The sequence below is a fragment of the Dermacentor albipictus genome, chromosome 9 (assembly GCF_038994185.2).
Source record: "Dermacentor albipictus isolate Rhodes 1998 colony chromosome 9, USDA_Dalb.pri_finalv2, whole genome shotgun sequence".
Classification (NCBI taxonomy): domain Eukaryota; kingdom Metazoa; phylum Arthropoda; class Arachnida; order Ixodida; family Ixodidae; genus Dermacentor; species Dermacentor albipictus.
Window position 1 is genome coordinate 33,367,763 of NC_091829.1, and position 26,503 is coordinate 33,394,265.

A 26,503-nucleotide genomic window follows, 5' to 3' on the forward strand; every position below is an offset into this window, starting at 1 on the left:
TTGCAACGAAAATTATATTTGCCCACGTCTAATTTAACGCTAATTGCGTTAATCTGACGCAATCTTGACGCAACGCTATTATTAATGACGTCCATCTCCCTTAAGGATTATTTCGTCTCCGAGCTGTAGGTATCTGCACCTTAATGTCATTTCCATCCCATTTAGGTTCGCAGCCAAAACAAATAGAAAAGGATGGCGTGGATTTATAAAGGCATGGTCACACACATGGAACTCAGACACAGAGTCTTACTACGCGCTTTTCAAGTGCGTTAGCAGCACCCCACAGCTCTCGTGCGTCGCCACTTCTTTTCCTTTTCTTTCTTTTTTTTTGCGCTGGTCATGCGCTGCCGAAAGTTCAGAGCCTCAATGTCGACTCGAATACGTAAAACAAAATCCTTTCGCAACCTCACACGCCAACAGAGACAGCTTTAATCGCAGTCCACCGCTTACTTCACTGTTTGGAGTTCATCGCTTCGTGGAGCCGACGCTGCTTTCAAAGCCTGACGCTTTGCGCGCCAGGAAAGACAAAAGAGAGAGAGACCATCGTTAAGACGAGGACTTGTCACAACAACCACGGCGCCTTTAGCAAGGCAAGCTTCTTCGGCAGCGGAATCTGTCACCAGCGCTTTGACCCCCCCACCCCCCCCCATTACAAGCATACCCGTTCAGGCTTCCCAAAAAGCTCCATCTACTTTCTAGACAGCTCCCCTCAGTCCGCTAACCGGATTAGAGCCTGAGCAGACGCGCCGGAGCCCGTAGCAGACGACATCTGATGCAACGACGGCTGGTCAGCGAAATGAGCCTGCTCCATGGCTTCTGAGGCAAAGTGCGTCTGCTTCTATTCAACGCTTGTCTTTTAGACAGTGAAGTGTTTTGCGAACAAATGAACGCGTGAAGAAACGCATTTCACAAGCTCCGTTTGGTCAACAGAGTGTCGTCGGGGGCGACGACGCTCCACCCGGCCCCCAAATCGCGAAGACAAAAAAGAAAGTGAGGGGGAGGGGGGGGGAACCGCTGCGTAGTCGGACAGCCATCTTTCTCCGCGCAATACAATGACCGCTTGATTTTCGACAATTCCACGAGCTTTGCGACATGGCACCGCAAGCTTTTGAAAGCCCGTGCAATTACTGACACCTCCGAACTCCCTCCCTCCCTCCCTCCCTCCCTCCCTCCCTCCCTCCCTCCCTTCCCTCTCCCGCTGCGCTCTACGATGATAGCTTCATGACCGGCCCAGACGAGACAATCTCCCTACACTACACTCCCTGTTTCTTATCCTACAATTCCTTGCCTCCATCTTTTGTGACGTGTATCCCGGCGAAAGACTGCGCTGCACCGAGCTTCACAACATTTTCTCTGCAAAACACACGCCGTTGCAGAAACTTCGCATACATTGCGACCACCGACTTTGCAGGCTCCTGACCCCGCCTTCCGCCTTTTCAGCCTTTTGTTTTTAATTCTCCTGTCAAGCTGCGCAAGCAATGAAATGACATCCTCGAGAAACCCCCTACACCTCCGAACTGCGACACATGACTGATTCAAGGCACGCTTTGCGGACACGCGATGTCTTAGGCAAAATACGCAGCACAAAGTGATCCGCACGCTCTTACGCATGGTAAAAGAGTCAGAAAGGCACAAACAGAACGACATAAAGAACTGCGAACACTAAGCATAGGACAGCAAAAAAGAACTGAAGAAAACGTGTCCTTCTTTCAGAAGAGGGCAAGTACCCTGTTCGCTTTCGAAACAAGCGCTACTGGCGTGGAAAGGAACAACAAGGCAGCGGGAAAAAGAGAAGCCACCGACGAAACGAAGGAACGGGCCTGCGAAGGAAACAACGAATGGCTAAGATCAGAGGAGGAGGAGGACGTGAAAGACGAGGGCCTGGAAGCAAGGGAATAGAGGGTGAGATGGGGACGCGCAAGCGGGGGGGGGGGGGGGTCGTGAATATAACGAGTGATAGATGGCTCCTTCGAGAGGATCCGACGCTCCCGGCTTCCCGCAGGCGAAGCAGCGCGAGTGAAGCTCGCGTTTAGAAAAATAAGAGGCACGACAGAACAAGAAAGAAAGAAAGAAAGAAAGGGGGAAGGGGAAGAATAATAAGCCTCTCTCTCAGACAAGGGGAGGGGCGAGCACGAGCTGAGACCGCCGGAGCGTGTCGCACGCGACACGACATCGTGCTCAAGCGGCGGCGACGACGCGACACTTCACGCGCCACCCCCCAAGCCCTCCCCCTCGCCAGCGCCCCCCAACAGTTGGCGCCGTGAATACACAAGCCCGGCTACTAGGCCGCGAAAAGCTTGCGACCATGCCTGCGACGATCGCTTCTCGGCCGTGCGTCTTCCCGTTGTCTCCGCTTCGCCGGGATGCTCACGCGCGCTGGCCTGCTACGATGTCGAGATGTTGAAGGAGCGATAGCTTAACACGTCTTTCCCGACCCGAGAGAGGGCTCTGCCGTACGGCTCCGTAGCTCGGCTCTCGCAAACGGCAAAACTTCGCACAAGCCCTTGGCGGGCGGACGTTTTGCCGAAAACGGTAGCGCGCCCCATGGTCGAGCGAGCCGAAATGATAACAAAAAAGAAAGCGAGGAAACAGACAAGAAAAAAAGAACGACCAGGTGGTGGGTTTAGAAGTGGGCGACGAACGCAGTTGCCGCTAAGGGGAGTCACGCTGCAGACACGTATACGACACGCGCCTGGAATACAAAGTTTTCGCAGGGTCCCTTCTGTTACTGCGGCAGCTGCAAGCAGCTACTTGAGGTTAGAGGCGTACCGAGCTAACCCGTACAGGCGACAGCGTCGGTTGAGCACCGGACCATGCTCGTGCCGTCCAGCAAGCATTAAAAAACGCCACTTAATTGTCGCCGACGTTCGCTTGACCCGAGGCGAAGAAACATATCGCGGATCTTTCTCTCTCTCTCTCTCTCTCTCTCTCTCTCTCTCTCTCTCTCTCCCTCTCCGTCCTCAACAACCACTCCGCGGGTGACAGTCCCCGGTGCACAGCGTTAAAATCTGCATCCGCGTTTTTCTGCAGTCTGCCAGACCGAAAAAAAGAAGGCGAAGTAAAGAACCACGAAGGAGACACATCGAGGAGTGTGGCCCATCGCTACTTACAGACACTTAATGCGCCACTAAGTAAGAGTGTATAGACGTCATCTTGGGCGCCTCGCGCCGAGGTATATCTCGCTTCGATCGTCGGCGCCGAGTCAAAAGCCATTAGCATACGCGACTGCGCGTCGTCGTCGACGACGAAGCTGCCTGTACAGCTGCGCCTTCGACGAGTGCCGGACATACCGAAGGTGCATTAAAACGCGACCTAATCACTCTGCGCACCCCCCCCCCTCCCCCTCGCTACCCCTCCCCGCCTCTTAAAGAACCCTCCTCTATTCGGTCCCAATCGCGTGCCCCAGACGTAACCACGAAGCTGAAAGGCGCCTCTCGGTGCGTCGGCCACATGCCGAACGTCGTCGCCGAAGAGCAAACGAACAAGCAACAACGAAACTCTAATAGAACGCGACTGTCAAGGAGGCAGCGAAAGCACTTAGGACTTAAAACGGCGTGCCTTCGGAGCGTGCGGCGTTCCTCTCTGTGCACATCGCGGTCGCAACTTCATTTGCCGCGTCTCTCTTGTTCAAATTTGCCCCACGTGCGACACATGTAACATCGACGAGACGCTCGCACACATTATCTGTGTCTGCCCGCGATACAGTGCTGAGAGACAAGTGATGTGCAGAGTACTGGACCAGTTGGACAATCGTCCACTTTCAGAACTAAAAGCTTTAGGCCAATGCTCCGAAAGAACATCCGCCTTGAAGGCCTTACTCGCGCTGGTAAGGTTCTTGCGGTCCACGGGGCTTCACGACAGACTCTAAGAATGCCGCCCCCTACCGCTCTGTAGTGTACGCGCTTTGTTCGTGCTTGTCTCCCTTTCTTTCTATCTCCCCCTTCTACTCTGTTTCTCTTTTTATCCCTCTTAACCCTTCCCCCTGCGCAGGGTAGCCAACCGGAACTACCTCTGGTTAACCTCCCTGCATTTCTCTGCATTATTCGCTCTCTCTCTCTCTCTCTCTCTCTCTCTGTCTCTCTCTCTCTCTCTCGAAGGAGCGTTCGCGGTTGTGCGACTACCACCGCGAATAAAAACCGCGTTCTCTTTGTCTTGGTGCATCGACAGTGCTGGTTCGGTGGTGCTATACTGCTCTTTAGTGCTGAGAGGTCGGTCTATATTAACGATCGAGGAAGCCGTCGGCGATTTACTCGATTTTTTAACAGTTTAGTCGGTCCCAGTGACGTATGAGTCAGGTGGTGTCTTGCGCCATATTAAAGTTTCCTCTGCAGTGCCATGCTCTCGTGAGCCATTAAGTTTGTGAGCAACCAGAACGCTCAGAAAAATGCTTGATGGTGCAAATCTAAAACGAAAAGAGTGGGCGAACCGTAAGACGAGAGCTGGGTCATCTTGTTGTTGAACTGCCACCCGCCCAGTAGCATCGGCTTCGCCTGCGTGCTTGCGAAGGCTATGCGGTAAAAGCAACCGCACCGCGACAACTAAAGCTGAGTTCGTTTTATGAATGTTGCCCATGCACTTGAATGCGGACAAAACCCCAAGTCAGTCAGCGGATGGTTATCAACCGGGTCAAAGATATTGTGATATTGTCACAGTGCTGCTAGAGTGATACACACATGATATATCGAAATTGTTACAATCTGGGAAGACCACCGAAGTGGACGTGAATAATTAGGAATTGTTAGAGCCGCCGCTGAATACCTCGTGCGCCGACACATTTGCACGCAAATGAATCGGCAGAGCAAGCTCCCTTCGTCCACTTCGCTACGTATGTACAAACGCATACTGGACAGACCTACCGACTACACTAAGCTAATGAACAAATTTTCGAAAATTCGCAAAAAAAAATGAAGGCAGTTGGTGCAGTCTGGCGCCACGTGCGAAGACAGCGCACAAGTGTTGCAGATAACCGACAGGGAAACACCAAGACGAACATCGAAATGACTGGAAGTACATTCACGAAGGCTTGAATTAGTATGTCTTAGGAATTACAGCCACACATATTCAAAACATGGTGTTACGTACGGACCAGTTCAAGAAGAATAAGAAAAACAAAGACGTGCTTTGGCCTCCTCCTTTTCAGCTAATTAGCGGCTTCTTCCCGCTAAAAAAAAAGTGCAGACATATATTTCGAAGTGAGTAATTTATTTCCAGTACAGACTGATTTGGTGTTTTTCTGAGCTGTTTATTTATTTATTTATTTATTTATTTGAATTACCACTTTATTTATTTATTTGACATTATTTATTTGACTTACCATATACACTCGTGAAAGGGCCGCAGCCGTGCACTTGGAAGTCCGAAATTTGGAAAATTCTCAACGGAGAAGCAATCGTGTTCGGTGCCTCGATGTCTCGCATATATATATATATATATATATATATATATATATATATATATATATATATATATATATATATATATATATATATATATATATATATATATATATATATAGAGAGAGAGAGAGAGAGAGAGAGAGAGAGATGTGCATATTTCCAGCCGTGATGGGGCAGCAGTGTGTCATGACCCCCCAAAAGTATGCCGTCATAGATTTTTCGACAGGCAAGTTAGTCAAAGAAAAATTAGTGTTTTGTCCCCTAGTTTGCTATACGTAACTGTTTCGATGTGTTCTATATAAGTAACGTGCCGGATTCCTATAGCCCTTATATGTGCCTTTGTTCTTGTACATTACAGAAAAAAAATTATTAGTCAATCATTCTATAATACTGCAGCAAAACTGATGCCAGCTAGAGTGACCTTATATATTTATATGCTGTTCTAATTCGCGTATGTTCCAGGGAACTTTTGGGACCTGTGTGCGTAAACTTAGAAACAGTCCACAAATCCTGAAGGAGTGCATGCGAGCGCTAGCTTTCGCTCGACAGTACACTCCTAATGCAAACAATTGCACAATGTGCGGCGTCCATAGGTCGTAACGCGGATCGATGACGTCATAAGCGGGGCATAACAGAGGGGCAATCATAGTTGGCTCACATGTTCAAGGCAGCATTGCCTATAGTTCACGGACGTTCTCTTACAGTGTTAAAGAAAAGATGTTGCAGTGCCCCTTTACCAGTATCAGAGCGCTGTAGCAGGCACACCACCACGAGCTGCGGCAGGCCAAGAGAACTGATGACTCCTCCTCTCAATCGTCGCGTCAGCTTCCAAGTGCGGATTGAACAGCACAGCCATGACCGCTGGGAAACTCTTCAAGGCGGCCGCTGCATGCCGCCTCACCAGAAGCAGTAGCAACGAGAAAGGAAAAGAAAGAAAGAAGTAGAGATAGAGAGCAGGGACCGCACATTAATCGTCCCTGCCTGTCGAACAGCTTCATCCGACAGCCGTGCAACTGGGATCCATTAGGGGCCGTGTACCCCGCTCGCCTTGTACATACGTGTATCAGCACGCTCGGATGGCTCGAAGCTGGACCACGTCGTCCCCCAGGCGCGCACGTAATTCTCAGGTGGCCCGCTGTTGGCAGCGGTTCCACGCACGCGTGTGACCTGCGTGCGGTCCAGAAGGGCGGCGCGACCTGTGCGAGGAGGCGGGCCGGCGCTGCCGCAGCAGAAGTCGTTTTAGGCGCACGTCTGCATGCCTTACAAGGGCATTCGTTGCAGCTTTACTACGCCTGCACACACACTCGGACTGAGGTAGAGCGGTGCGTGCTGCGTGTTCAGACTGCGCACTGACGGGTCACTTGCGGCACACATGTCATATTACGAATCAATCAATCAATCAATCAATCAATCAATCAATCAATCAATCAATCAATCAATCAATCAATCAAGCAAGCAAGCAAGCAATCAATGCTCTCTCTCTCTCCCTCTCTATGTACATTGTCAATTTGATTATTTTCAGTATACCGTATGAGATTTTGCGCTACACTGCAGCGGAGGGACAAGTTACCAGCCGGGACTCACAGGTGTGGCCGCCATCATCGCAGCATGGCTGTGGTGCGGACCAGCAAGCTAACCCTTCCTTGCCTAAAGCCATCAGGAATTCCTATATATAAGACCACCATCGCTCCTTTTGGAAGCTACGAGAAAAGCCGGTACCATGTCGGATGAGAGCAGCTAGAAAAAGGTGGGGGGGGGGGGGGGGGGGTGAATGATGATGACCACTTCAATGAGAAGACATCCATGCACACGCTTAACGAGGAAGAGAATATGGAGCGCGAGGAAGATGCAGAGTCGTTCACGTTTGTCACGTATAAAAAAAAAGAGAAGCTTGACGGCATTCCTGCTGTCTTTCGCCCAATTGATGAAAAGAAAAAGAAGAGGACCGTGGTTCGAATCCCGGTGCCACGCAATTTTCCACCGGATTAAAAAAAAAAAGTCCGCGTGTTGATAAAATTGCATAAACAGGTCTGGAGTGCGGCCTCATCCCGGTGACCAGAACCGGTAACGCACTCCCTCACCAGAGCAGGATTGGCCACCCTGGTGCCGTACTTGGCCACAACCTCCCATATGAATACAACAATCAAACCCCGGCCAGCAACTGACCACGGCGGCGGTCAGAACTGTGACGCAGCAGAGGGTGCTAAGTATCCCTGGATCCGGACAAGCCGCCATTGGAATCTGAACCTGGCAACGTTTAACGCTAGAACGTTATCTAGTGAGGCGAGTCTAGCAGTGCTACTGGAGGAATTGGAGGGCAGTAAATGGGATATAATAGGGCTCAGTGAATTTAGGAGGACAAAAGAAGCATATACAGTGCTAAAAAGCGGGCACGTCCTGTGCTACCGGGGCTTAGCGGAGAGACGAGAACTAGGAGTCGGATTCCTGATTAATAAGAATATAGCTGGTAACGTATAGCTGGAAGAAGTAAAGAAAGCCTTGGGAGCTATGCGAATGGGGAAGGCATCTACCTATCTACGCAGAAGTTCAAGCGAAGAGATCTGTGAAAAGATAATAAGCTGTACGAACAGCTTGGCAAATTCATAACCTTTTCAAAACTACGTCGGAACGGTGGAACGGTGAACTCGCCATTATGACGGACCGTCCAACTAAAGTGTTGATATGAGCCGCGAACGCTACAAAGTCGAACGTCTCTATACAACGAATGCCTCTACAGCAAATGTACCTGTATAACGAAAGGCCGGTCATGTCGCGGGCAAATTCCCATATTTCATATGTGTTGTGAATTTCTCTACAACGAAGACCACCACAGGACGAATTTGCATCTTCAGCGAATTTTGGCTCCCTAAGCTTTCGCTCCCTAAGGGAGCGTTGCTGTGTTGCTTTACAACGAACGCTCATTATAACGAACATTACAACGAACCTGTGTTGCTTTACAACGAACGCAACGTAGCGTGGTGCCGCTGGCACTCTCCGCAGACCTCACAGAGGTGCGCTCGTCGCTAGCGGCAGCGCAAGCGACGCACTCGACCAGGGTGCTGACGTCGGAAGCAGTCCTGCTGCGCAGCTCAATGGATCGCTCAACTCGTGCGGTGCTTGTTGTACAACGCATCAGCGCGGGTGCAACGCCTGGCGAATAACGTCGCAGTTAAACGACGACGTGATGACGTAATCGTACACGCGACGGCCGACGATGTCTGCGAAGCCATCTATACTGAGGAAACGAACGTCAACGAAGGCACCGGTGACGAAGATCCTGTGAACGAGCCGACAATTTCGACGGCAACGGAGGTGACAGCGACATTCGAGAATGTGCAGCTTTCTTCGCGGAGAATGATGTGAAATTCGGTACAGTGAAAGTTGACTGCACCCGCGCATTTCTGTCGCACAAAACTGTGCCCCCCCCCCCCCCAAAGAAAAAGAAAGTTTAGCGAATGTTTTTCGCAGCGTCTCTCACAAATTCACGTTAAATAGAAAGGTTTTCGTTTGTCGAACGTGGTTACAACCTGTTCTATTGTAAAGGTATATACGGCGCCCGACTTTTACAAAGAAGTGACCTGTATAACGAAGGATTTCGCAGTTACCGGGCACTTCGTTATGAAGGTCGGCGTATGACTGCAAATGGAAACATTCACGTCGCAGCTGTAGTACCCCAACAGGAATGCGTGAACATCGTATTCTTATTTGTGTTTATATAATACAGAGCTCTCTATAAGTATACAGGTCAATAAGTTTAAAAAATTTACGACAGTAGTTATTATGCTGCACATGGCATTCACTGCAAACCTAATATATACTATACGACATAAAAGGAACGCGAGCTGATTAGGCGTTACTGGAAGGCGCCCTTTCACCAATTCAATGCCAGCATGACTTCGGCACGTACACTTAGCGTTAGGTTATACGCCGTTTTGGCGACTGGGTAAGTAGCAGATCGTGCGTTTCAGCCACTACTATATAGCGAAGGATGTTCTACTTTTTAAGTTTATTGTTCGCGTTTCATTTGTCCATATTAGCATGCAGTGTAGAGGTGGTAGCCTAAATGCGCAATCCTCATGAATCACAGCGGTCATTGCGCACGTACAGTAGCGAGCAAATGCCTAGAGACCACGGCATCAGCAAAAAATAAATAAATACATAAATAATAATAATAATAATAATACAATTATTTCTTTTAGCACAGCCGTGCAACGTGAACTTTGCTTAATGCATGGCGCTGGTCAAACAGGTGCACTTAGGCAGTACCGCTTGATTTCAACCTTTATGCCTATGCTGCGAAGAAAAAAAGAAAGGTTAAGCGGCACCTCCGGACCACAAGGTTTCACTCTCAATTGTACAACATCGTAGCGAAACTATGGGATAGAATTATTGCCCATCCCTTTCCCATTTTTTTCTTTCTTTCCCCCTCTCTCTCTTCTGTCTCGGCGCACAAGTACAATTAAGCGCTTCCGAGTTGCCGGTTCCTCCTAGTGTCGACCTGAGCCCACAACTGCCCGGATATTAGAAACTGCTCCCGAAATCTGTAACGTCACGTTGAAATACCGGTGTTGCGAGGTTCGGGCCCGAAAATTAAAATGACGGAAGTTCGCAGCCTGTCATTTTACCTTCTTCCAACAACTCATTGAAAGCGGACTTTTGACACTTTACCAGTGGCGTAGCAACAAAGGGGGCCGGGGGGCCGTGGGTTCCGGGTGCTCGGAACCAGCAGGGGGTGGGGGGTGGGTGCGGGGGTGTCATATACGTCTGAAGACACCCGAAAATTGTCGATATCCCCGCCTTCCTCGACTACACCCGGGAGGGGGGGGGGGGGGGGAGGTGACAGAGGAGCTAAGGGCCCCGGGTGCCAGACGACCTAGCTACGCCACTGCACTTTACCCATCCAATCTCATTCAGTGTCGGTCTTTGGCGTCCCTTAAATGCGATGTTGCATCAGAGACAGCTATGCATGCGGCTAATGGCGCGATACGAACGATATAATCGAATGGAGAGGCACCCACGAATCGCTTCCGTGAACCGTGCGCATATATGGAAAGACGCACCAGTCCAGCTATAGAGAGGCAATGACTCGAGTTCGATCATGACGCGCCAGAACTGCACCCGTTCCGAGCGCGTATACGCATTAAACAAACAAAGTATGAATACGCGCGGGCGGCGCGGCCATTTTCATATAGCATGCGGTGCGAAACGACGCACCCCTTAATGGAAACTAGGAAATGAACTTGCCGCAGACTATACGCGCGCCCGCGCATTTTTATACATCGAGACTATTTCGCTCGGCCATTAGCGAAAGAAACGTCATTACAGACTTCCATAGATCATACGCAGAACGCAATGGGTCCGGCAGCGCCGCACTGTGGAACTCATTCACACTTGTGTACGAGCAACGAAGCGGCCGACGTGTATCCTTGCAGCTCTTTGCCACCGCGAAGAGGCGGGTTTCTCAATTTGCTTGTCAAGGATTCCAGCCACTGCGCGTTGCCCGGCACTACAACCCGCGCAGAGCGGCCATTATCACTTGTTCATTACAGTCGTCTGAAAAGAACAACAACAACAACAACAACAACAAAAAAGTTTGTGGGCTTTGCGAAAACTGCCGCGCCCTAACGCCAGACGGCGCTTTTATCGTCAGCCATCGCGTTTGTGCAGTCGGCCGTGCAATAGCGTTCGTTATATGAAAGCCGTTCATTCCTTTCTTTTTTTTTTTGTTTCGCTTGCCACGGTGGTGTAGGTGCAGTTACATTAATATGAAAAAAAGAATAAATTGTTTCGGAACAAATGCAAACAACAAAACGAAAAGGGAAGAGAGTGTAGACCTCGAAATAACGCGAGCAAAAAGAAAATCACACCACTCTCATTTCAACGCCATTCGCATATTCCAGATCCTTGCGCTATCACCGCCTGCTATAGATTACAGCAAGCGTGCTGGAGATTAGAATGTAATTCTGAATCTTGTCAACGCTGACTGGTGTTTGGGTAGGCAGCCAAAGACAAACGGTGGCACCAAATTAAGACCCCACTAAACCGACAGCGTACGTTGGGAGCATTTGGTTTCTGCTTCTGAAGATTCGGTGTCCTCCCTTTCTCTTCTATCTCTCTCTCTATATATATTTCCCCATCCCCCCTCACACAAACACATACACGCACCCGCACGTATGCACACGCACATGCACGTACGCACGCATTCGGGTATATACTAAAACGTGCTAGCATTTTCCTGCAAAGGTGCATTGCAACCGGCTTCATTGCGATCAGCGTTTAGCCGCCTTCGCTTTCCGGACGAAGACGCCGCCAGCGTGCATCGCGAAATGCTGCCGCGAGATTGAAGAACGCGACAGCGCCGCCGTGTTTAACTCAATTTCTTTTCTTTGCTCTTTACCCGAAACCATGCGATTGCTACATCCCCGTCTCAATTCGCTTGCCGGAAATTCTCGCTCACGGAGGGAGTAACGAGATCTCTTTTGGCGCAGGGACGCTTATTCCGACGCGGCCGCCTAGCGGCCCCGAAGCGCACGTTGAAGGGAACCGCGCGTGCGCAGTGCTGCAGCACTTATGCGTCACGCGAGTCGCTTAATGCGTCTCCCCGTATAACTCAAACTCTCTATTTCAGCTCTTTGAGACGCACGCGCTACCGCACGAAAAGCTTTGGGACGCGTTAGATGATGTGGCGGAGCCCGGCTCGGGAAGGACAGCCTTCCTTCCCTCGCCGACTTCGCAATCGTGGGGGAGGCTGCGGGAGAGGATGACGACAGCCGCCTTTCTTGACGGCGCTCGCGTCGCTTGAGACAACGTACGTGCGACGAATTGGTGTATGTGTAATAGCCGCCTATACTATTGCTATAGGTGTGCTAGCTAATGGCTCCGTCCTCTACGGAACAGCGCTCTGCAGCAACACGTGCTATGCCAAATCACCGCCCCGCAAGTTGTCAACAAACACGCGCATCATTCCTTCAATAAAGCGAATATCTTTATATAGGACCGTTCCGCTGTTCGCACACGCTGATAATTATCGATGATTTCTACACATCTTCTTGGTAATAAACATTTTTTTGCTTCATATATCAGGCACCTTGATGTAGGTAAGGCAGACGGGCCTGCGCGTACACTTCAAGATACCTTCAAAGACTTGAAGCGGTGTGCCTTGAAAAGGTATCCGTGCTTTAGAGATACCTGTAAGCCGACATGACATGCACAGGTATCATGTCGCGATTAATCTCTTTTTATTTGGCAGAAAAGGTGCCCATGTGTTCACTGGCATTATAGTTTACCGGTCAAGTTTCCATGATATTGCAGACCCTTTTCGGGAAATAGTTCCCCCTAAAGAAAGGAGATGGCGCTTTCGGCGGCACGCAGCACGCTGCCAGGCGAAAGCGCTCGAACTCAGAAACTACTACGACTGCGTCCATACACTGTGCGACCTAGTGTCGGAAATGCGACAGGGTGATCGCTAACGCACTGCGCTCCATTTGTGCGGCGAAATTCGGAACGGTGAAGGGAAGTCGCGCGCAGTAGTTGGCTGCAAAATACAGTGTGCGACATGTTAAGGAATGGAATGAACTTGCGTGGCCAAGTTCGCGGGCCGCTGCTGCATAAGGGCTGCTGTGTTGTCGCGGCCCTTCGCGATGCACGGCTTTCGTCGAGGATAGAAAAAAATTACCGACGATTACGTTACTTCCTAATGCGAAATTTGAGCGCAGCAAATGCGAGCCTTTGTTTGCGTTTGGCCTCGGCCTCGGCCGCGCGAACGGTAGAGTCTTCTCTGCGACGGCGATGAGCTTCTGCTTCAGCCTCGGTTACTGCTGGTTGCTCTCGACGGCGGCGATGAGCCTCCGCTTCGGCGGCGCGAACTGCAGGGTCTTCTCGGCGGCGGCGATGAGCTTCTGCTTCAGCCTCGCTTACTGCTGGTTGCTCTCGACGGCGGCGATGAGCCTCCGCTTCGGCGGCGCGAACGGCAGGGTCTTCTCGGCGGCGGCGCTTAGCCTCTGCTTCGGCGACGCGTACTCCTGGATCATCTCGACGGCGGCGACGGTAAGCTTCTGCTTCGGCGGCACGCACCTCTGGATTCTGACGGCGACGGCGCTGGGCCTCTGCTCTGGCAGCTCGTTTAGCAGCAGCAGCAGCAGCAGCAGCAGCAGCAGCAGACGGAGGACTTCCATCGGTCGTCTCGCTCATGGCTCAGAAAGAACTGGCAGATAATTTCGCAGTGGCGAACGGCAGCGGCAATTTCGGCTCGGGCGGTGCACATATACAGATCCGCCGCCACCGATCTGGCTCTCTGATTGCCACCGCACAGGGGTTGCATTGGAGGAGGAGCGAAGAAAGGAATTAAGTTCGAGCCGGCGCTTTGACAACCGGAGACTCGCAGGAAGAGGGGGGAGGGGGGCGGCGTGTACACCCAGCGGCAAACAATGGGGGCAGAAGCGCGCGCAGCAAGCGGACAACACGATAAAGGGAGGAGGGAAGAGATAGCAGCGACTGACTGATGCCGCTGACGCCGATAGTGAGTCAACCCCAGCTGCGGAGTTGGTTTCAGGGACAACGCCGCCGATGCCGACACAAACAATATGATACCCTCGCTTCCGCAGCGCTAAGAACCAGGTCTAGCCGTGGGAAGGTGGTCACGTATTCGTCGACGTGCTGGGGCCTACGTGAAATAACCGGCGCGTCGGCAACTGAAGAGCACCCTATCCGCCACACAAGAACAGGGGGGGGGGGCACCCTTTCCTCCTCTTTCTGCATGGCGGCGACGGTGTTCTATGCAGTCACGTTATCTTGACTCTCTAGCGGCGTCAGCGGCATCCAGCGGTATCAGTCGGTCGCTGCTAGCGCTGGGGGGATGAAAGGGGGGCGGAGCTGGTTACGAGGCCGACGACAACGCCGACGACGACGCGAAACCCAGGAACGGACGCCAAAGAGCTGCGCTCTAAAAAAAAAAACATTCATTCATCCGCCAGCGTTGTATCGCTCACCTAAGCAGGGGCAGGGGGATCGTCGTGTCACTGCTGCTGTACGGGTGGCTAGAGCTTAGTCAAGCTGCACAGATGCAGCTTTTTTCTCTGGCCCCCTATTTTCGCCGTAACAATGTACTACTGTCTGCGGCGAAAATAAAACTTGATTGATTGATATCGGAACATCGGTAAGAGTGATGATTACCGGTCGTTACGCGGCGACAAAGAGAGTAGCGCCGCTTCCTGGCACAGTAATTGTCTCGCATTTTATATCTATACAAGCATCCACCTAAATTCGAATTCAAAACTTACGCTCACGCTATCGCCAACGTATCAAGAATAAGTGCATGGAGGCACTCTTGAATCAGTGCGCCGAAGCTTGGGCGACGGTCTAAACCGACAGCACAAAATTGTTCGAAGCTGAACGTTTCGTGAAGCGGTCAAAAGAGTACGCGAGTGACTAGCGACAATACATCGTTGCTACAGGTTATTACAACGTACACAACATTTCCACTCCTATAGCCTTGCGTGCGGCAAGAACAAATACACCACAACTGGGCAGCGATTAGGCAGAAAATTATTGCAGACGTTATTAAATTCATAGTGAAACTTACATAACGTGAAAATCTATTTTCTGTAGCCGGTATGTATACATCTGACTAATTATGCGCATTGAGCAATTTATATGTCAGCGGGAAGTAAAAAAAAAAAAACTTTGAGCAGGGCAACAGCCTTCGGCCGTCGCCTGTACGTAATCCCGCGACACCCTCTGTAACACCCCCTCACCCTTTCACGGTTCCTGAGCGTTCATGTCCGGGAAGCCCACTCTCCACACAAACAGGTCTCCGACCAGCGGCCAAGGAGTCGTCGTGCATGAGAAGACGTCGATAAAACAAAGCGAGGAAAACGGATGGAAATCCAAGAGCTGCTCGAGACATCCGAGACACGTCGGTACAAGCCTATCTTTTTTTCCTTTTTAATACTTTCCAGCTTGCACTCCACTCTCTTATCGGTGTCGTATTTACGACCGTGCGCAATCCGGAGGAGATGCCGACGCCGGATACGGCGCGTCAGGTGGCGGTGGAAGCACGTTGCGGCGATCCAGGGAAGCAAACATTCGATGGACGAGGTGAGCGGAGGCGCGCCAGTAGAGAGGCGGGATCTTTTTATTATTATTATTAGCGGCACGATAATATTATTATTTTTAAGCGAATACATGTATTCGACCATTTTGACCAACTCCGTAGTGGTCGGACTCTCCCCACCGATGCAAGGGCGCCGAGGAAAAGGGTCACGTGCTGCAGGCGGCGTTCGTCGACAAACGCCAACTGTGACGGGTATTTCAGATGCAACTCGTTCTACCGCTTTGACATTGTACTAGTAATTGGTTATGTAATAGATGGATAAGTAAAAGAAAAGGAAGGAAATTACTACTCACCGCAGCAACTGTTCATCGCACTGGTGGAGCGCTGCAAAAGGACAGCCCTCCTCGTTTCCCGTCACTCTTTCCCATGCGGCAGCTGCGGGAGAGGGCGCCAGCGTCCGGAGAGGGGAATGGCAGTCCTTTCTACGCCGGAGCTCGCGCCGCTGGAAGGAGAGAGAGAAACATATTATCATAGTTAAAAAGGGGGGGGGGGGTGAAGAGCGGCTGGGGACAACACGCATATACCAACAACAAGCCCTCTCGTATGCGTAGCCACATATTTCACTGACATCGTCGCGCCCGGCTTCTAAAGTTAGCAGCACGTTGAGACGCTGCTCAAACAAGGAGCCTAGCAGCACGATATAGCGCAAAAGGCACGTTTTGCACCGAGCTTGCCGTAAAAAACGACGTACGAGTGATGATGAGGTGCAGTGACGCCGTCGTGGTCGCCAGGTTTGGGTCCTAGCGCTACGAGAAGCTGCGTCCGTGATGTCACATGAGAGGTATATATACCACCGCTATAGATGTACCGGTTAACGCCTCTGTTCTCTGCGAGATTACGCAATGAAACAACAAGCGTTACCCCAGTAACCTCACTGCAACGAACATACGCCTTCAAGCGCATTACTCCCTTCACAAGTCGAATATATAACTTACCAGAAGCGCTGGTCTATTCGCTTACGTTAACAATCATAGTTGATATTTTCTGCATATTAGAAAAGTTAATCTAAAGCCACCGCATTAGAATTGCCACTCAAATAAAAAGAAATGCGCGGGTGACACAGGCTTCCATGAGCAAGCGAGGATGACGTGGCGTCGCGTAGATGCCCTCGCCCCTCATGCAACACGTGGCGCGCTGTTGCTACAGTAGGTGCTCCTGTTCGCCGCCTCTGCTGTGTCAAAGCGCGCTAGTTACGTAGCATCGGAATCAAGGGAAGTTTATCTGCCGTTTCCCTGCTACAGACGACAGAAACCGGCTTTTCAATCGAAGCTTGCATTGCCTTACAAGTGACGTTGTCGTGGTCACGCAAAAGAGTAGTTGCTCCCCGAGCATAGCAGCCATGGGAAAGGGCGGTTTGATGAGCTCACAGCTGCGCCGGAGACACAGCGTGAGTCGTTAGCACAGATTCCAGCTGCATAGGCGCGCGCTCACGCCACGTGCGCACCCAATCATGGCCGTTTCGCTTCCGCCAGCGATGAACAGGGTTTCGCGCGCTGCGCCGGGCCGGGCCGGCTTCGTTCAGTCTAGGAAAATGGATGGGACGACCACGCATTGTGCGTTCCCCCGAGGAACGGGCAGCGTCCGACGAGCGACGGCGAGAACTCGCCCGTGAAAACACTGGCCGTCTGCGCGCCGATCCAGCCGCTAGAGCCGCCCGAGCCCAGTCAATCCGACAGAAAGTAAAAGAAAACCCCGAGCTGAGGGACGGGAGGGCGAAGCAATCCAACACCATTACCTGTAGGTTACTTACCCGTGACGAAGGTCAGCTGCGCGCAGGACCAAGCTTCGCTTACTCCCATTTTCCGGTAGGGGAAGAGTTAGTCTTTTTTTTTCGCTCAATGCGCCATTTCACGCTTTCGCATAACACAAAAAGAAGCGGGTACATCTCGATTTTACCAATACGAACGTAGGAATACGCGTTGCAGGGCTTTTTAAGCGAAGCTTGCCCTGGCTCGCAAGCTTCGGTGGCGTTGTCGTGGTGACGACCAAAAAACCGCAGTTGCTCCCAAAGCATAGCAACTGCGGGAAAGGGCTTGATTAGTGGACAGCTGCGCCGACGCCGGAGCGTGTCATAAGCGAGGATTCCAGCTGCATAGGGGCGCGCTCATGCCATTTTACGTGTCAGAGCCCAAATATGATTATTAGGCATGCCGTATTGGACGACTCCAGATTAATTTTGACCACCTGGGATTTTTAAATGTGCACCTCAATGTAATTATGCAGAAACGTTCTTGCATTTAGCTTGCATCGAAATGCGGCCGCGAGTCTGGGGTTGAATCAGCGACTTCGAGCTTAGCAACGCCGCGCCATAGCCACTAGGCAACTAATATCGGGTGATCATATGGAACTATACGAACCATATGGAACTACACCGTGTGTCCCCACTTACATTAGCCAAACTGTTAAATGCAAAAGAAAGGGGGAGAGAGCATTAAAAGAGAGGGTGCAAGATACAATTATAAAACCTACAGCATTCGGTTGTCAGAGGTGCGATGATCGAGCAACGTAGGTCTTAAGGTCGTATCTTGCACCAGTTAAATCTTCATTCTTTTTTTTTTCGAGGAATAACTTGGCTAATGTAAGCTGGGGCACCCAATATAATGCCTGTTGTCCTGCTAATGATGGTATCTATAGAAACAACACTAGAAAAACAATTGCAGCCGATTGAACGAGTTGGAATCTATATACAGCGAAGCCTTGAGTCAGTACGTGAAGAGTTGGAACACACACATACACACAGAAGTAAGCCTTTTGTTAAGCGGAGTATCTGACTAATAGCAAGTACGACGAACGCTTTGAACGCATCACGGTTTCAGAGGCAGCATGTGCACACGTACGCAGCGCAATTCGAATCCATTCTATCCGCAAGAAGTGTTTACTTCGTCGTTACCTTGCAGCTGCGGATGCGCGAAGGCGAGCTTTCAGGTTCCTTTGTGTTCTTTCCCCCGCACGGTCGGCGCCGCTGCTGCCGCGGATGCGTGCGTCATCTGATGGTGCTTCAAGGAACACAGCGGCGCGCGTGGCGCACGTGTTCCGCTGCGATTGGCTGGCTTATTCGACAAGGGAACCATCAGGCCGCAGCGCCCACGGTCACGATACCCTGCGATTTCCACAAAGAAAAGCTTCAATTTTAATACAGGTGGTAAATGTAGAACGCCCAAGATCTCCTGGTACCACTGGGATCAGCGGAATATTTTTGGAAACATAGAAGAGACTCACCGGAACCGAACATCGGTGAGCCGCAGTTTTTTAAGACCAACGAGAGCCCTATTCGTTCGGCCACGCCGACGCGGGGATAGCTTCAACGCCGAACGCTGGCGCGCGGCAGCTTGGAGACCCGAAAGCAGCCACCGTGTCGACGGTGAGCTGTGGGGGCGACCCGAATCGGAACACCACGATCGCGTGAAACCCCGGCACCATTTCCCATCAAGCCGCAGCGACACCGAAACCATGGAAGTTGAATCCGAGAGTCACCCGAGACCCCTGCCTGACGAGGTCCTGTCCGGGCCGTCTCCCGTCCTCTCGGTGCAGTCCCACAATCAAGAATCCCAGTGGCAAAAGCCCGTTTCCCTTCATCGAAAACGCCGCCTACAAAAACAACAATCCACTGGTGAGCAAGACACTGTCGGGCAAACCCCGGCATCTAAAACCACGCCGTTAAGGCTAGCTCTAACCCAGGCGCCAGCCGCCGCCGCGAAAGCCACGTCGCGAGCCACGTGCGAGGAGCGCGGAGCCGGAACACCTATTTCTAAAGACGCGGCTACAAGGAGCAGGTCTCGCCGAAGCGCACCTCCATCATACGCCCGAACCCGGGCCTCATCCTTCGAAAACCACAGACCCACAAGTGGCCAAGGCGATCGTCCAAGCCACTGGAGGGGCGCCGACCTACACAGGGGACGACTTCTTCGCCCGCCTGCGACACGGCTCGAGCATTATCATTTTGAGCACCCCACACGAGGCCACCGCGTCACCCCCCCCCCCACTCATGAAAATTATGAGCCTCACTTTCCACGGAAGATCACACCGTGTGAAGGTGTATCTATTAACACCCGAGGGTCTCCTTAAAGGTGTCGTACATGGCATCGACGCAGCACCGGCGATGAAGAGCTTACGGCGAATATTCGGGTCCCCACACATGGAGTCCGCATCGTGCGGGCCCGTATGCTCGAACCACCCCAGACAGCCCTACTACACTTCGAGGGACCCCAGGCGCTGTCAGGATTGGGGGCTCAATCCCATCGCTCGCGATACGTTGTCAAGATTGGAGTCCGGCATGAATTCGAAGGTAACTGGCCCATGCCGTCGTCCAACTTGTCCACGCTGAGGACGTTGATGAAGGGAAGGACTGCTTCTCATCGAGAACGAGGAATACGGGTTTATTTACAATATTTATATCAGTCTAACATGACTGTTTGAGAAAGTACATCAGTCTAACATGACTGCTTGAGAGAGTCTCAGTCCAAAATGACTGCTTAAGAGAAGTGTGTCGAGCATCAGCACAACAGCAGTTTTTAAACGCTCGGTCCTCCCGCGATACAAGGCGACGCGAACGTTCGTTTGGTGATCGCAAACTAGCCGCCTCTCCGCAGGACGGTCTACACGCACAAAAGCACACACGTTCGAAGGTCCGGAACCGACGTCAGAGGGGCCCCGTAGAACTCGGAGCCGTTCCGGGTAGCGCGTTGGGGAGTTTGGGAACAATAGTTGGCCCGCCGAACTCCTTCCGTCACAAATTCGATTTAGCCAAGCTGTGGCTATGTTGGCGGCGACGCTCCCGGGATGTTGCCGTCATAGTCGTAAGTGGTTGGCAATCTTGCACTGCAGCTGGCCATTCTTAACAGCGCCTAGATTTGTGTACTTATACGGAGGGGAGATGCCTTGTCTAGACTACCAGCCGACAAGGCAGTTCTGCTTCATCTGTAGAGCCCCCGGACACCGACCAGGCATATGCCCCAACCCAATGATTCGTGCGTACAACGTTTGCAACCACCTTAACCCAGACGCCGGACACACTTGTGTTCCGAAGTACGCCCTGTGCGGAGGGTCCCATCTCACGGCAGGAACAGAGTGCAACAAGCTCAAGCGTATTGCCCCCAGATGGAAGCCTGCCTCCACCATACACATCCAAAACCCAACGACAACCCCACCCGGCCACTCAGTCAAGCAAGGCGGCTGACCTTCGCCCGCGGTGGTTCGGTCCGAGCTGGAAGATACCGACTTCGACTACTCGGAGACTTCTAGCATCTACGGATCCCGGTCCGGTTCAAACCACGCGAGCTGAATGGATCAACACACTCGAAAACTTAGGCAGCGATCACTACATATTAAACATAACACTAAAGACTGGACGCCTACGCAGGCAGATCGGCACAGCTAAACTCACTGACTGGCGAAACATCAGGGAAGCCCAAGAATAGGACGCCGACACAATCGCGAACCTGGAAGACTGGTGTGACAACCTCCGTCGACATGAACACCACAGAAGAAAATTGCCAGAACGGAAGATACCCCCCAGGTGGATACCAACTTCCTACACCTGTGGGATGCCAAACGGGGCTTCAGCCGCCACTGGCAAAAACAGAAAAACAACAAAAAACTGAAGACGCGCATAGCACAAATAACAGCGGAAGCAGTATATGCCATGCAACCCACCTCAGCGAACTGCTATAGATTCTGCGACTCCTTCGGTGGCACCCTGGATACAGCCAAGACGTGGCACATCCTGAAAGCCATCATGGACCCCATCAAAACCAAAGGAGAACACAAGGCTCTGGAGCGGTTACTGCACACCTATCCAGGTAGCCAACAAGACCTCATCGACGCCATCAAGACCAAATGCTACGGTGATCTCGCTCCCACAGAACCATGTACAACACCCTACACAGGACAATCCAACCCACTAATGGACGAATCTACCACAGAAAACTAAATGACAGCGGTCATCGCAGCCACCACCCGTAAGACCGCTACGGGCACGGGCCGCATCATAAACTCCGTGATCAGAAACCTGAGCGACAAGTCCATCTCCGTGCTCATAACCTTTCTCAACACACACTGGGAACAAGGTACGGTGCCGGCGATGTGGAAATACGCACGAATAATCATGATCCCTAAACCGGGTAAGCAATTGGCAATTGAAAACCTCAGACCCATCTCGCTCACGTCCTGCCTCGGCGAGGTGTATGAGAAAATTAAACACAAGACTGCAGAGACAGACAATAAACACCTGCCGGACACCATGTTCGGTTTTCGCACAGGCCTGTGCATACAAGATGTGCTACTCCAAATCAAGGAAGAAGTCCTCAGTAACGTTTCCCGCAGCGGCGAACACGTCCTCCTAGCAATCTACATCAAAGGGACTTTCGACAACGTCAGCCACCGAGGAATCTTAGAAGGGCTGGCCAACATCAAGTGCGGCGAGCGAACGTACAAGTATGTTCAGAGCTTCCTGACCCACCGCACGGCAGAGCTGACGATGGGAGAGATCGAAACTACAGTGCACCAGCCTCTCAACAAGGGCACACCACAAGGTGCTGTCATCGCAGCCACGCTGTTCAACGTCACCATGATCGGACTCGCAAGCAAACTGCAGGGCGTAGCAGGTTTTCGGAACGAAATCGACGCAGACGATATAACACTCTGGACCACAACAGGGTCCCTCGTTGAAAAAGAAGAACGGCTGCAAACTGCAGTGAATCTCATCCAAGAATATGTCATCCAACGGGAACTACAATGCTCCTCCGAGAAATCTGATCTCCTACGAGTCTGGCGAGGCTGGGGTATAACGTACCACTTGGTCCCCACAGACAGAACTAGAAAACTCGAGGTACGCCTCAACGGGGGCCTCATACCAGAGAAGCCATTGCTCAGATTGCTGGGCATGTGGCTGCAGTCCAACCAGCGGGCCACACACGCCCTTACGCTCCTCAAAACCAGTGTCAAGGCGCTATCACTCATGGTCTCCCACGTAACATCCAAGAACAGAGGCATGAAGGAAAGGGACACATTCTCTGACTGGTCAGAAGCCTGGTGGTGAGCAGAATCACATATTTATTTATTTAGCAATACTGTAAGCCTTTTACAGGCTCATACAGGAGTGGGTCACAATCAAAGCAACGAAACATTGTTGGTCAAAATAGAAGGCAATGAAACACGCCAATTATTACAATTCAAAGATATAACACGCAAACAAAACGACAGACCAAAGCAATTAGTACAAGGCATATAATACAGGGAAGTGGTAAGAGCTACGAACAATTCAGATGTGGCGGGAAACGGCCAAAACACAGTTGCGCAACACAACGTTGTAGCGAAGCAGTACATAATCGGAAACAGACCTAATCATAATCATATATACAGCCTGCCCTACTGCCATATCACACAGTCCGAGACGAAGCAGTGCGACACAGTTTTGAGAATGGCTTTCAAGACCGCTCTCCGCCTGCCGATGAGTACGTCGACTGAAAAATTATTGGCGCTAGGGCTGCACAACACCTTCAGCAAACTGACAGAAGCACCAAGTCTCGTAACAACAGAGACTTGCGCGGATTCGCACGGGCCGGCAGGTCCTACAAACCTTGGAGTTCCAAGCTGTAACAACACGAACCCAAGAAACCTGCTCGATGCCTCGTCACGTCCAGGACAGGTATCACGCTGCCTCGATACCACGCAACATGGACCCTGACCAACATTCTGGCAGGAGGAGAGCAAGGGCCCAGTACATGGAGAAAGCATTCAGTTTCAATACCACGGCCCGTTTTACGGACGCTGCCATGTATGGGACGACCAATTGAGAGCGCAGTGGCAGTGGTATGCAACCACCGAGGCCACGTTACCTCCGCTGCATCGACCCGCCCCTGCACGATTACGGAAGCCGAAGAGCTGGCCATCGCGTTAGCCAACCGCGAAGGCCAACACACAAACAAACCACTGACGATCCTCACGGATTCCCAGCAGGCCTGCCGCAACTTCCTACGGGGAAGAATGGAAAGACCTGCTGCACAAGCCCTAGCCCAAATACTCAAGCAGGACCCTTAGGGTATCACCACCCAAACTATCATCTGGATACCGGGCCACACTGGCATCACGGGCAGCCTGCAGGCCGACAGAGCAGCTCGAGGATTCGTGCATAACCGAGCACTCATCACGCCGGCTGCAGAAGACCCGGACCCTGTCGACTTCGAGTATTCATCCATCGTGAACTACCACAGGTGGTGGATATCGCTTGCGATATCCACCACCTCATCTAAATCTGAAGACAGAGGATGCCGCTGCCTGGCGTGGGCTCCAGACAGGCACTTACACCAACCAGCACATATTACATCGCATACACCCCACAGCGTATACAGGGACGAATGCCCGTATTGCGGGGCCACACCAACCCTATGCCACATTACGTGGGAGTGCACACTACACAACACAGTACACCCCGACACGAATACCACGAGGGAGCATTGGGAGGCACTGCTGTCCAGCTCGGCCCTCGACGACCATTTCAAACTGATACAGAGAGCTGACAAGAGCACACGGAGCCCTGGACTAGGGGCCCAACTATAAATGGTTCTTCTGATTATTCTTTTAATAAAGTTTATCTATCTATCTACGCGAGCACAAAGTCACAGCGCAAGCAAACGCTTGGAAATGAAGCTATTCTAACCGCAGCGCAGCAGACAACAAAGACGGGTCCTCCGGCTGATGTCACCGGAACACCGTTCGTAGCGGCACCATCGGTCGCGCACGAGGCTAACAGTCGCAACAAGTTTACGGACAGCGTATGTGTTCTCTGTGCATACACCTGCCATCGCCATTCTTCCCGCAACAAGCGCCATACACCGCCTTCGTATGCAGTGGCATCGCCGCGTAGACGGCTCACATTGCGCATCCGCCTGATTTTGGCATTTTGTTTCTGAATAGCTCGTGAACGATGTGGTGCGTAAACATAAATGGCGCATGAGGTCACACGTTGCATAGAGCGAAAATAAGCACAACCTGCACGCATCGCCGTTAGCTGTGTGCCGCATTTAATTAACTGCTTCGCATAGATTCCAACATGAGCGTTCGATCGGCATTACTATATTTTTTTTCTTACCAAGGACACCTGTATCGAGAACTGGTATGTCAGGCAGGGAGGAGTTGCGAAAATACGTTCGTACGCTTCGCACAACTACTTCCCTCCCATCTCTTCTCTTCTATCTCGCCTACATACGTCAGAGGAAAGTCAATTCGGTGCGCGCACATTCCGATGCGGATCAGTGGGGCGTTCCCTACCGCCGTCGGAGACGGGAACTGACAGCAAGCAACCCCCTCTTGTGAGCGCGCGCTGTGAGGCGCCACTTCGCCCGCCCGTAGCCGGCAGATCCCATACGAAGCAATATGAAAATTTGCAGTGGACAGCTAGAATGACCAGGTCATCGCTCGTGGCCCTTCGAACGTACGGAGCATTGAGGATTAGAGATATATATCAAGGGCTAAAGCTTTTCGCATGAAACTGCGATCGAAAGTGCTCGTGATAAAAAAAAATCCCCAAGTCTCTCTAGCGCACTTCACCGCTGACGTATAGTGCGTGTTCTTGCTCATTCGAGCGCGTGGACAAACAGAATGTTTCTGCGTGCAAAATTGGCGAAGGACACGAAAGGGCTGGGAAAGAACGCGAGAAATAGCTCAAGCCTAACCCACCGCCTTACAAAGTAAAACAGCAATGGCAAAACAGAATCCAAGAACTAGACAGTCGACGGAGCCCCAACCGCAATGAGTTCCCTGAACTAGGGGTTGCCAATGGATGCGCCGCCAACTCAAGTAACGCCTCCAGTAGCACCACAAGAAGCAAACCCACGTCAAGAACACGATCAAGATCGCGGTCGCTTTCCCGAAAACGCGTGAATTACGCTGAAGTGGCCGGCAGCTATGTCAGTGCAAGCGTCGGATCGGCAAAAGCGGTAGCCGTAAGAGCCCTCGAGAACAAGCTCCAAAGTCAACAAAGCCTCATAGACAGACTAATACAAAGATGCAAAGAATACAAACATGGAAGCAAGCAACCATCTACAACGCTAACCACGGAAGCAGTTGATTCCGCGATCGAAGCTAGAGTTCAAAAGCACCTCCAGGCTTTCGAAGACGTCTTCACAAAGAACATTTTCGCCCCGATTGAAAACATCACCAAGCCTATCGTCGAGAAGACTGCAAGCCTCAACACCCAAGTCACCACCCTCGCAAATCAAGCCGCCACTCTCACAAGCCAGGTCACCAGCCGAACAGCTCAGGTCAACAATTTCATAGCACACGCAAAGAACAATTACGTCACCAAGTCCTACCTCGACAGCCTTCTCAACACCACTGAGCAGGGTAGAAAGAAGGCTCGCACGAACAGTCGAAATGATCTCACCTAACCATGAAGCTGCCTGTGAAACTGAAGAGCCTCATGATGGCGACACCTAAAACCACAAGAAAGAGCCCGCAAAAAACTCTGCGAATCTGGCAATGGAACTGTCGATCCTTCCGTCCCCGGCATGCAAACCTACAAGAACTCGGCAAACTGGAGCACCCTGACGTAGTTGCCCTACAGGAAACCAATACCCACAACGCTCGACTTCAAGGATACACCGCTCATACACAAACTCAACGCACAGCCATCGTAACCAAGAAAACGCAAGAACACGAAATAGAAGACATCCCCATCGAGAACACCCTAGTGGAGATCATACCAGACAGAAAAACGCAGCAAAGCCTCTTTATCGCCAGCATATACAGCCCTCCTCATGATAAACTTTCGGAATTCGACCACTTTGTCCGTGAACTCAGGAAACGCACGAAAGGCCGTCAAGTTGTCATAATGGGAGATTTCAACGCCCCACACACAGCATGGGCTTATCCAAACACCACCAAGAAGGGAACCCGAGTGCAGGACACTGGTAAACAACACAGGCTGACTCTCTGGAACGACCCACTGTAGGCCACGAACGTCGGGAACAGTGTCTCCAGGGGCGCAAACCCGGACCTT

At 51.6% G+C, this 26,503-nt stretch overlaps 1 long non-coding RNA gene across 1 annotated transcript in view; it reads right to left on the bottom strand.

The window, feature by feature from the left end:
• Positions 1–26,503, bottom strand: part of LOC135921821 (uncharacterized) — a 262,348-nt gene that overhangs the window by 227,571 nt on the left and 8,274 nt on the right. Inside the window, exons 2-3 of the long non-coding RNA XR_011508662.1 lie at positions 18,398–18,607; positions 15,801–15,949 (exon numbers count right to left, since the gene is read on the bottom strand). This is a non-coding gene — a long non-coding RNA (uncharacterized lncRNA). The remainder of the gene's footprint in view (positions 1–15,800; positions 15,950–18,397; positions 18,608–26,503) is intronic.